This window comes from Fistularia commersonii, chromosome 7 (assembly GCF_037954325.1).
Source record: "Fistularia commersonii isolate RoL2024-O1a breed Wild chromosome 7, RoL_Fcom_v1.0, whole genome shotgun sequence".
NCBI classification, from domain to species: Eukaryota; Metazoa; Chordata; class Actinopteri; order Syngnathiformes; family Fistulariidae; genus Fistularia; species Fistularia commersonii.
This window is the reverse complement of record NC_141290.1, coordinates 13,293,082-13,305,331: the sequence shown is the minus strand read 5'-3', so window position 1 is coordinate 13,305,331 and position 12,250 is coordinate 13,293,082. Positions and strand designations below refer to the sequence as shown.

Genomic DNA, 12,250 nt, shown 5'->3' with positions numbered 1-12,250 from the left:
CAACCGGTACAAGCGGGTCAGTGTTAAACCAGATGATTTACAAAGGCGACACTTTAGTTTGATAGTTTAAACTGTAAAGGACTGCAAAAGGATCTTGTTACAATCCATTTTGCAAACAGTGTTATTAATGTATTGCTAAAAAAAATACATGTGATCAGTTTACCTTTTGTCCTAATGTAAGCCATTAATGTGTCCCCCATGTGATCTATTTCTCATCAATAATCCTCCATTGACACTTTCCCAACCCCTCTATTGCACTTTGCACTGCTTTGCACAACTTGCCATTTTGCAAAACCAACCATGATCGCCCTGATTTCCCTTTACTTTTCACTTTATTTAATGCCTGTTATATGTTGTCTGTTTGGCACCATTAACAAAAACAAATTCCTTGTAGTTGAAAAATTACTTGGCGAATAAAGCAATTCTGATTCTGATTCTTAGTTGCTGCAGATGTTGGATATATTATGGAGGCGAAAAGCAATTAATGATTGGAAATATTATCAGAAAAAAAGAAATAGAATTTGATAATTCTGAGTCCAAAAAAGAGTTTTGAGAAGCTGATAAATAATGGATTTTGAACACAGCTACCTCCCTGAGGTCAACCTTTTCCACCTACAAACAAAAAATAGTTAACAAACAACAGGCTGGCAAAGAAATAAAGAAAACCTTATCTTAACACAATGGAACTCATGGTAAACTCTCCTAGAGTTAGCTGAGATATCCCCTCTATCTGCCCCCCTCCAGAAAATACTCACTCAATTCTGTTTCCCAATTGTCAGACAGTAGTGGTGGGGTCTATATCGTGGACAGAAAGTGAAAATGGTTTTACAACTATTGCATAGTACTTAGTAATGTCACATTAATTTAGTGAAATGAGACACTCTCTTGATTCAGACAAGCATATCAGCTTCACTTTGGGAAGCTGTGCTGTTTATTAGGGCTGGATAAATGAAAGTGATGTTTGGGATATCTACTGAGGCAAGATTGTGGACTATTACAAAACCCACTCATCTCGATTCCCAAATGCAATTGAGGCTAATTGGATGATGAAACGATCTGTGCTTTCCAGATGATCTGTTTTTGCAGGTTTGATCAGCAGAAGCCTATATCACATAAACATGATGCAACACTCTCTACCACAAAACACAGAAACTTCACATTGGGGCTGCATGTTGCTATAATTATTTCTAAAGTATTGTTGAATATTTTAACTTATGCCCTACAGTGCTCTATACAAAACAAATAAAAAAAAACAAACATCATAAAAAACAAAATGAATAAACAATTCGAAGTTTTTCTATTCACTATAGAGCCATATCATGACAATTAAGGTTCATTCAATTATATCATTACTGATTTTGTAGCATTCTGAAGCAGCCATAATGTCATTCACTAATGTAGTCACTGAGATGAGAACAATGTGCCAAGTTATTTTAGCATTAAGCTCAGTTCATTTTTATTGATCTATTTTTCTCTAAATGATGCCTGGCAGTCGGATTTCTTCTTGCTGCAATTATGAAGGCTCTGCACTACTTGTCATCGCGTTTCTAAGTTTAGAAACAACACTTTTTTTTTGAAAAGTGACAACATAATGTAAAGACTTTTTTCACTATCACCTTTAGCAGATAATTAACATCTCTTTGCCCATGAATGGGGCATTTTGATCAGGGGTTTTCTTCCCATTCTTGTGAACATGATGCAAAGGAGGCACTAATCCAATTCTCTCGGTCATGATTCAAGCTCTTATTCTCTTGAATATTTAAAAATATTTATCTCTAAATCATAAATGCACATTTCACATTTTACATTCTGATCAAAATCTATCTTTAATAAACTCCACTAAATTTGACCTTTGGGGGTCTTTGAAGCTGAAGGGAATTTTTGTGATTCAAGGGGTGCAAGGGATCATGGTTACTCATCATAAAAAAAAGTACATAAAAAAAGGTGTTTTTTTTCAAGTTTATGCAAGTTTTTGTGATACATTTTATGAGATGTTGTTCATATCCAAAGCGAAATAAAGATAACCACGACCGCAGGCTCTAGGAAGCTGTTTTTTTTGAAACATTCATCAGTTTTGAAACCCTAAAGTCTACCTCCATTCTGCTGTGGACAATAGCATTTTAAACTTGGTAACTGAATACTTGAGCACAAATCACTGCAACTGAATAAGGGTTACAGAACAGTATTTGGCAGCAGTTCATGCTTTTTTCTCTCACAAATTTATTTATGGCCACAGTGGCTGCTTGTATTAGCAGCAACCGAAAATGAAAACAGAAAACAAGGAAATTATTAATTTATTTTTCTCTGTATCATTGGAATTATTTACATTGTTTATCAAAATATTCAAATTGTCAAATAAGTAAGTTATATGCAAATGGTATGTTTTTAGGAGAGAGTGCTATTTAAAAAGGGATACAAGAGTGTTACACTGACATGAGCACTCCATGCAATAATCAGTGACATTTGTAACATAATGAGATGAGATGAGATGAGATGAGATGAGATGAGATGAGATGAGATGAGATGAGATGAGAACAACTTTATTAATCCCGAAGGAAATTGTTGTGCCAGAGTTTCAAGTAAAAAACATAACAGTAATAGATAATAGTAGAAAGGAGGAAGAATAAGAAATATAATGAAATATGAATTGTCTTAACGGTTAGCAGTAACTACAAAGATTGAATGAAGAATGATATGGACTTCCATATAAGATGGGAGTTGAGGGGACACAGCAGACAAATAAGCACTTTGTTAAATGATGGGGTCAGAATATCACTCATTCCAGCACTCAGAGTAACTGGTGATTCTCAGTTTTAATGAATTAAGGCAAATGTACCAAAACCACAGGGAATCTTTGTAATGACCATCTTATTGTGAAGTGACAGAGCTGCTGCGCTGCCCCGGAGCCATGTGTGTGATGGCACTATCTGTACACACTGCTTCCCACAAAGACAGTGCAACAAAGAAAAATGTGTTGTGGCAGACTATGTAGAGTCTATGCAAAGGCAGTTTGTAAAACTGTTTTACACTAATTTTTTCCCTATATTTAATTAATTCATTTAATTCCCTTCAATTCAATTTAATGAAACTGCAGACTCCACGTTGATTTTACTCACCTCTTTTAAAACCGTCCTTCGGAGTAAGGTGTATTGCAGATGTGACTTTATACAGCACTTGTGTGTATATGTATGTGAGTATAAAAGCATGTACATGTAAAAGAAATAATATGAAAGAACCTTCAGACGGTCAGACGTTCAAGAATTCAATTAAAAAAAAGCTACCACCAGAACGGTCACACAGTATCGCTGAAACGGTGGAAACTCACAAGAGCCGGAGTGGTCATTTAACTTAAGAGGTAGGTTGCAAAACCAACATCTGGTGCATCTTCACAGACCATAAGTTCCCGCGCTGAGCACTCAAGGGTGAACACTGAGGGTTATGTGTAGGGTAACTCACCACTGAAAAAGATGACACTGATAGATGAGCCGGTCATGTGTGCAGGGAGTGACTGTGAGGGTCCTTAGGGGGGAGAAACTCGTGCAGGTTTCAGTTTCAGTTTGAGAGTAACTAAGATGTAAAGCAATGAATGTAAAACAATAATAAAAAATATATAAATACAACAGGATAAAGAAGTACGATTTTATCCTTGCACTCAGCTATGTGCTTTTAATCACCGAAACATGACTGGATTTCCGATGTGACATCGCTGAAAAAATAGCGTTTCTTAATTTTTGGGAAGTTAATAATAACGTAAAAAATGATGATATATGACAGGTAACATCCCGAAGGATTGAAAATTACTAAAAATTGGAGAGCAGAACATTATTTGTGCCATGCATTTATCACAAGTAATGCACCAAACCCTTTGAGTGTATCTGTTTGGTTGACAGAAAATAATATAATATATTTCATAAAAAAATAAATAATATATTTAAATAATGGTGTTATAACCTCATTGTTATCATTCCAACATCCTCTTTCTCCCCCCAGCCCTCAAGCTCATTTGTTCCTAATGATCATATAAATCACCAAAAACCAGCCATAATTATAGAGTTTCACATTTTAAAAGGCTCGGCAATTACCCCCAAACAGCATGGGCACCTTGGTTTTAATCAAAAGTTACTCTAACAAGTGTTAATCGTACAGATGGGGACTGTTCTCACACATGAATTTCAGCACCAGTGAGTATTAACATCCCAGGGAGGGCGTTCTGGAGTGAATGAAATAAACTGTTAGGGGCACAATAAAACATGTTAGAATGATTCATTTTTAACTGTTTCGAACTGTTATATCTTGAGGAGCTGTCGGTCTTAAATGGCTTCGATGGATTCAAAGAGCAACAAAATCAAGACCTTCAGATTAATAACACAGATGAAGAACATTAGGTTATAATGATAAAGTAAAATATATGACCAGGGATCGTCTGTCCTAATGTGTTGGGTAACGAAAACAACCAAAGTAAAAACAATTAATGTGATTATAATCAATGGAATATTTTGAATGAGCTCTGATCCAGAGTTCTTGTCGTTGTTGGTTAATTTTCTATGAAAATAAAACTGACTGTATTGATATTAGCCTGCAAGCTGACAACTGTAAAAAATATAGACTTTTTACTGATTATACAGGACTGTCTCAGAAAATTAGAATATTGTGATAGAGTTTTTTATCTTCTGTAATGCAATTAAAAAAATAAATTACTTTTTCATGATATTCTAATATTTTGAAATAGGATTTTTGAGTTTTCTTAAGATGTAAGCCATAATCAGCAATATTAAAATAATAAAAGTCTTGCAGTATTTTAGTTGATTTGTAATGAATCCAGAATGTATGACATTTTTGTTTTTGCAATTGCATTACAGACGATAAAGAACTTAATCACAATATTCTAATTTTCTGAGACAGTCCTGTATAGTGCTTGATCGTAGTTGTTTACCTTGTATTATTAACCAATAGTACAGTGTCATGCATAAAATATTATATATATGACCAGTAGCTGGCATTAAACAAGGACAAATCACAAAAACAATGTGAATATAAAAAAATATTTATAATGTAATAATCAAATTAATTTTAGAAAAGGAAGGAGTAGGAAGTGCTGAGTTTCATTTTGTCCTTGTGGTTATGTTTCAACACTGTAGCCGCAGAAATGCTTGCATGTGGTCTTTATGTAAGTATACAAATATTATTTGACTGATCAAACCTCAATTTTTTTTATGCAGTTAATGCATTACAGGCATTAAGGTGTTAAACTCAAGCGTAACCTTTGCTTCACGGGGAGACAAAGTCTCACAACATTTGTTTGAGGTTAAAGTGTGACACTCCTCATGCGTCTCTGCTGGCGGAGAGCTTTGCCCACTCTCTCTGAGGCAGCTGTGAGAGACCCCCGTGGGCATAGTGCAGAATAATTAGTGTCCTGAGAGGCAGGGACTGCTCAGCGTGATCAAAGGATAAGGAGGGCATGAGTGAAAGAATTGAGACTTGTCTTTTATCTGTGAATGAAGGAGATGTAAAATTGATATTGATTAATGTTGAAAGTACAAGTAAGGTAGAGCCGCTTTTGTTCTGCTGCTTATTAATGAGCTGAGGGAGCAACAGGAAAGTCAGCACTGCAGATAAAGCAAGCTGTGCCATGCTAAAGTGCTTATCCTTTTCAGGGTCGAGGAAAAACCACTGGCTGCATCAGAGCATCTTTTATATGATGGAATAGGATATGACATACAGCTGGGCTGGAGAACTGATTTGAATCGGTTTTGTTTTCCACCATACACAGAAGCCTGGTATTTGATTCCAATTGATATTCTGTTATTCCCTCAGGTATGGATTACCACATTATAACACATGATGTTTTCTAAAACAATTTATTAATGACTTAAGGTAGTTTCTTATCGATCAACAGGTATTACCTTCTGAATTTAACAGGTAACTGTGATTAGTAATTATTTTAGCGATGAATACTATTGGCTGTACTATAAACATTCAAATAAATATATGGGGCGTGATTCAATGGAAAAATAATTGAAATATAATAATACAATGGTCAAAACATATACCCTCATTATGACATGGATAAGAACATATAATGCATATATTTATTCTTTGGTTAAAGACCACCAGAGCCCTCCAGAGTCAATGCCATAATTGCAAGCAAACCATTTTGATTGTAATTATACCTTCTTCAGTGTCCATTAATGTTACACATATGGTGCTAAATATGGTCAAACCGGGTGCAGTAAAAAGATGAAATATAACCGCACTGATTATATCTGCATAGTGCAATACCGAAGGGACAGAACTGACTAATTAATAGTCACTAAATCAAAGATATGTGCTGCGAAAGAAAGAAAATAAAAAATGTTGGTGAGAGTGAAGATTGACACCAGATGAAGCTGTGAATTTGCTCTCTTTGTTTCCTTGTTTCTTGCCTCAGGAACATCTTACCTGCGTCATATTCGCTTTTAGGCACCGAAACCATTTTTGATGTCCACATAATATCCAGGGCAAACATGGTGATTAGCTTCTTGACAGCGTGCAGCCGCTTCCTTAGTAGTTTTGTGTGTGTTGGCGTGTGAGTGTGTGTGCACATGTGTTTGTGTGAGAGGCATGCTATTATGCGGACATTCAATTCATGCTTAATTTCCCCCACATTGTAGCGCTCACATGAACAAAAAACATAGTGGTTCTTGCAATGATAGCTTTTTATCTTTTCCTAGAATGGGTATGTTTTGAAGAATAACATTTGTAGGAAACATTACACAGGACACAAGAGCTAAACCTGTCATTATTTCATTTGGACAAGAGGCAAGTATCCTAGGCGGAGGCAGCAGTGTTTGCATGGTTTTCATATGGAGGGAACATCACCGAGGGGGGTCTGGAGAAGGCTCTGCCCGGGAAACTGTTCTCAGAATGAGATGCTGTTTGTGTAATCTTCAGCTTCCTGATAGGTAGAATATGATAGGAGGTTGTTTGTTTTCCGTCTTTCCTGTCATTGAAGAACTTTTTACTTGATGCCTTGAACTATCTATCTGAATATCATTGTATTGCCTGTTTTGTATTTTTTGCTCAGGCAACCAACAAAATATTGAATATTCCTGGAGTTTCATTTGAATTATGAACTTTAGTTATCTCATATATTCATTTTTTTACCAGAAATGACTGCCTGTATGTTACATGATGACAGCCTGGAACTAAATAAATCAGTGTGTAACACAGGGTCAAGTGAACTGCTGCAATGCAATAAAACTGTTTAATGTTTTCTGCTTAAATTTGAACTATGCTTTCATAGCTGAAGTCGGGGGGGTGGTCAGAGTGGCGTGCACACCATGTAATAGGCCATTCTTTTCGTTGGTCCGGATGAATAAGAGTTCCACTGTCTGAAGCTTGGATGCCTCCATTATGAGCTACATTAGTATAAAGGTCTTCAACATCCGGGCTGACTAAAAATCTATGCTCAGTTAATGGGTTTAAAGAACAATTTTCGTAGTGATAGCCGGCATCTATCACAAAGTCTGGGTGGAAGAGTCTTTTTAATGGTTTAATTAAATAATCTATGTAAATAAAGCAAAGCAAGGATGAAGAGGTCTCAAAGTCAATACTCAGAATAGGACACCCTGTTCTAATTTTTAATGCTTCTCTGTCTTGGACAACTGGCTCTTGTCAGCTCCTGGTGGATGATGAACAGGTTTACTGCAAGCTAGACTGTGCAACATGGACCTGATAAACTTGGAAAAGACATAAGATGAGATGTTTATCGATATGACTATGAATTGCATGCTTTGACGCAAGTTGATTAAACAACGTTGAATAATGTCATCCATCTAGGGAAAAGGTAAAATCACACCACGAATAGAGGTATTGTAGGAGTGTCAAACAAGTCACATTTACATGCTTGAGATCCATCTGGTTTATTTTCTTTTGCCTTGTTTGGGGATTCAGCACTAGAATCCTGTGCAACGGAGCATCATTTAATGCTGGTTTTCAGTTGGTTGGTTGCTAGACATCGGTCTTAGCAGCATCATCTTGAGGGATGAGTCTTAGATTTATTTCTGACTTACATCCTGGTGGTCTTTCTTTGTTCAGAAAACCAAGACAAGGGGCTTTCTCAAAGTACTAGGTAGGAATAATTTTTCTGAAGCACAGTCAAAAATTTCGCCACTGTCATTCATCTTTTATTCTCGACAGTCCAAAATGGCACAGAGTGTACCAGTCATTGGAATTAAATCAATCTGATAGGATGTTCAGCTTCTCCGAATTAGCGCACCAAATGCAAAAATGGATGCGAGCAAACAAGATTGATCACAAAGGCTCATTTTTCACATTTGTCTCTGTTTCATCCTGACAACACCTGAGTTATTTGCATCTTTTTTCACAAACTCTTCATTGGAATCAACTTTGCAACCAAACAGAGTGAGAGTAGGGAGATAATGCTTTGCAAACACAGCTTTACTTACATATCCAGTGAATGTAAACATAATGTTACTTTATGACCATATAGTTTAATTCTTAATTTAACAATTAGGCTTTCTCCAAGAGTGTTCTAAAGACACTGATATAATCTTTTTATTATGTTTTTGAAATACTTATTCTGTGTTTATTGCTTTGAATTTTTTTTTGGTCATTTTTAATGTTGGTGAATCTATTTTCAAGTAATTATACTGGCAGAAAAAAAAGCTAATTATTCTCACAACATGTGGATGTATGACCCAGCCCTTCCATGTGAACTCACTGATGGATCGTGGGCTTAAAATACAAGTAAATATAATAAAATAGGAATTAAAATCAATATACGTCATTCAAGATGAACCGGTATTTCAGACCAGATTATTTTTGATCTGTCATGAGGAGAAGAGTTGGACACACAGCAGTGATGGAAAATTACTTCAAAATACAATCCAGCAGCCTTGGCAGTGAAGATCCAGATGGACTGTGGCCAGTCACAAGATGAGAAGGAGGTCAATGGTATGGGGCCACATGCCGACACAAAAAGTCTTGTACAACCCCTCCGAGAAGAAAACACCCACACTTCGCTTTTGCTTTGCTTAATATGAAGGGATTTCTCTGAAAGCCTTCATCATGGGTATGAAAGAAAAAAAACAAGAGAGAAAGAGAGCCAGGGCAGGCAAGAAGGAAACAGACAATGCAACATTGGTGTGGGTGGCCTGCCAACCCTCCGTGACAAATATCGCTCTCACACCCACTTGGATTTGCAGGATTCCTGAAGGCAAATGCACGTCAGCCAAACTGTGACAATCGCTCAGATCTCCAATCAAGGCCTGTGGCCCTTAATTACTGAGCCGTAACCTCCAACAATAATTCATGCATTTCAAAAGCTCATGAGATAATCGGGAACATGGAACTGCCTGTGGTCAACAGCAAGGAGCCGCTGATGTTGTAAATGAAAGATGGCTGACTGAGGGAGATCTCTGCTGATTTCAGGTCTGGCACTTTTAAGAATCGAGACCTTGTGGCGGACAGATGTTGCATGATGAATGACTGTGTCACAAAATATTAAAAATGGAGATCAAAAGCAGGAGTCAAGAAAAAATACTTAAGTTATAAAAAAAAAGGCTCTTTTAAACAATATTTAATTTATTTGTGATTTGAAGAATTAATAGACACGAATTCCCACAAATGACATTCTGATATAATGACTTAATATTTTATACATTGTCTGAGTCTTGAAAAACTAAATACAGTCATTTTCCTTCTACTTTCTGAAAGTAGAAGAAAACCTTACAGGATTAGTATATGAAAAGGTCTTTCTTGAAATTCTTGTTATGTTATATAATACATAAAATATAAAATTATGTCATATATATTATTATATATTATTAAATACATATTTATTTAAAATATATTTGAAGTATCTTTCTGGCTGTGTGTGTCTGACCCAGAAAATTAGATTTTGTTCACTTCCAAACATGCATGTAAAGTCTGAATAATTTAGTTTTAATAGGTTGAGGGCAGAGGTAAAATAAAAATGAAGGGTAATTATAATAATTATGGACCATTTTTGTCACATTAATCAGAGGGATGTGGTCCAGAGTTGAACATACATTTATTCTACAGGGTTCCTGAAGTCCCACTCTTCCATATTTTGTCACTACAGCAGAGTGCAGACTGAAATTCAATGGAGAAATGGCTTTCCTTGGACAAATGGATTTCCGATTAATTGAGAGTTTGTATTAATAATTGATAGATTCCGGCCCCGAATTTTCTCTCACCATTAATTAAAACCGACATTACTTTTACTCAAATTCTACTTCTTCTCTCGCCTTTCGGCTTTTCCCTTCAGGGGTTGCCACAGCGAATCAACCTTCTCCATCTAACCCTATTCTCTGTATCCTCCTCTTTCACACCAACTATCATCATATCCTCTCTCACTACGTCAATAAATCTTCTCTTTGGTCTTCCTCGAGACCCCCTGCCTGGCAGCTCCAATTCCAGCATCCGTCTACCAAAATATTCACTATCCCTCCTCTGTGCATAACCGAACCATCTCAGCCCGCGCTCAAATTGTAAACTTAAAATACTTAAAGTAATTGAGTGTGTCCTTACTACTACTTTGTAATTTTCACCTCACTGTGATTCAGAAAAAGCTATTGTACATTCAACTCTCCTGCATTCATTTGACAGAATTATTTGCTATTTAGAGGATGATTTTATGAAAAACAAATATGTGTTTAATTTTTCCAATTTTATTGTTAAAATTTCCTTTAAAACATAATGCAGCTCTGACCAATTATCAGATCAAAGTATCTACATTTCATGCTGTGGGAAAATACATGTGAAAATACTAGTGTTAATGAAATATGGTCTGAAAAAGGAGTACCTTTGCTTATCATGCTAGTTATACATTTTGCCTCTAATACTTCTCTACTTGCGAGCAATATTTTTCCATTCGGCAGTTGCAAATGCTGGATGTGAAGCTTCAAACGACTGCACACCTACTTTGGTACAAATCTCACCAGATTTTCTGTGTTTCCATAATGCACTGGTTTGTAATCCACTTAGCTAGCTTAACACACTATCAGGTAATTCTGCACCTGACTGTAAAGCTGCAGCCTGCTGCCGATTACCTCGCTGTACCCACCTTAACTTTCAAAAATGAACTCCCTTTGACATGGGTGTATGTTAAGCTTCAACATTCGCTCCTCTTGGAAAATTAAATACTAATTTATCCAGCCCGATAACACACGCTTAAAAATAAATAAAAGAATGAACAAATAAATCTTTTCACTTGTGTTAGAGTCAAATAGACAACTTCAAGTTTTTGCTCAGGAGACTGACAGGGAATGTTAAGATTGACATGTTTAGTCTCTGTCTTGCAGTCCATCCCCTCAAAGCAATTAACAATCATAAAAACCCAATGGAACACCCAGGGTCAGGATTAATAAATTCCTATCACAACTTATTACACCGAGCCTGTGAGCGGATTAGAACTGTGCAATGAATGCACGTCTCTATTTCCTGCATGTTTAATTCCTCCTTGCACAGGCTTTTAAACACGATAAATGGAGTGAATTCACTGTCAGACTCTGGCAAGCAGGTCAGGATTATCTGATTCATTAAAACTGCAATATGCAGAATGTGTCTGCGTGAATCACTTAGCGAAGTTAGTGCACAAACTTTAAATGTAGATGATAATGGTCCAAAACCTTTTCTTTCTTTTTAACCATAGCGCCTCATGTATATCCAAGCCTTTCACCTGGAGATAAAATTGAGATTTTGGACTTAATTGATAAGATTTCCCAAAGGAGGGAACTTTGCACTCCAGATATTGGAATTGATTTGCTCTTTCAGCAGCGATCCAAATATTTACCTCCTAGCTAATTGCGATCGGCAAGACGCATTCAGTGAAGACAGAATAAAACTCACCGAGGAGCAATGACTATTTTCTACCATGCATTTTGGAGTGACACCACATACCTCCATTTTAAAGGTTCAGCTCATTCCCAGTGGATTGCACCCATTTGTTCTGTCCACCTGATCGGCTTCACTAAATGCAGGATGACACCAGGAGAGGATTGTCGAAAAGAAGTGACTGCTTGAAATTTGCTGTCCACAAGTTGTTCTATAATTGAAATTTAAAATGTTCTTTGAAAAAAAAAACATGCCTCAGTACTATAAGCGCTAGATTTGTGGGACCAGTAAGGAATATACAGCTTTGTTTTCAGCATATGGTGTAATACTGTACGTTTGATGATAAAAGTAAACCATCCATCCATCCCCCCTTATCTGGAGTCGGGTCACG

At 36.4% G+C, this 12,250-nt stretch overlaps 1 protein-coding gene across 2 annotated transcripts in view; it reads left to right on the top strand.

The window, feature by feature from the left end:
• LOC147232816 (metabotropic glutamate receptor 4-like) overlaps positions 1 to 12,250 on the top strand; it is a 225,185-nt gene that overhangs the window by 173,343 nt on the left and 39,592 nt on the right. The gene's annotated exons all lie outside the window — the stretch shown is intronic.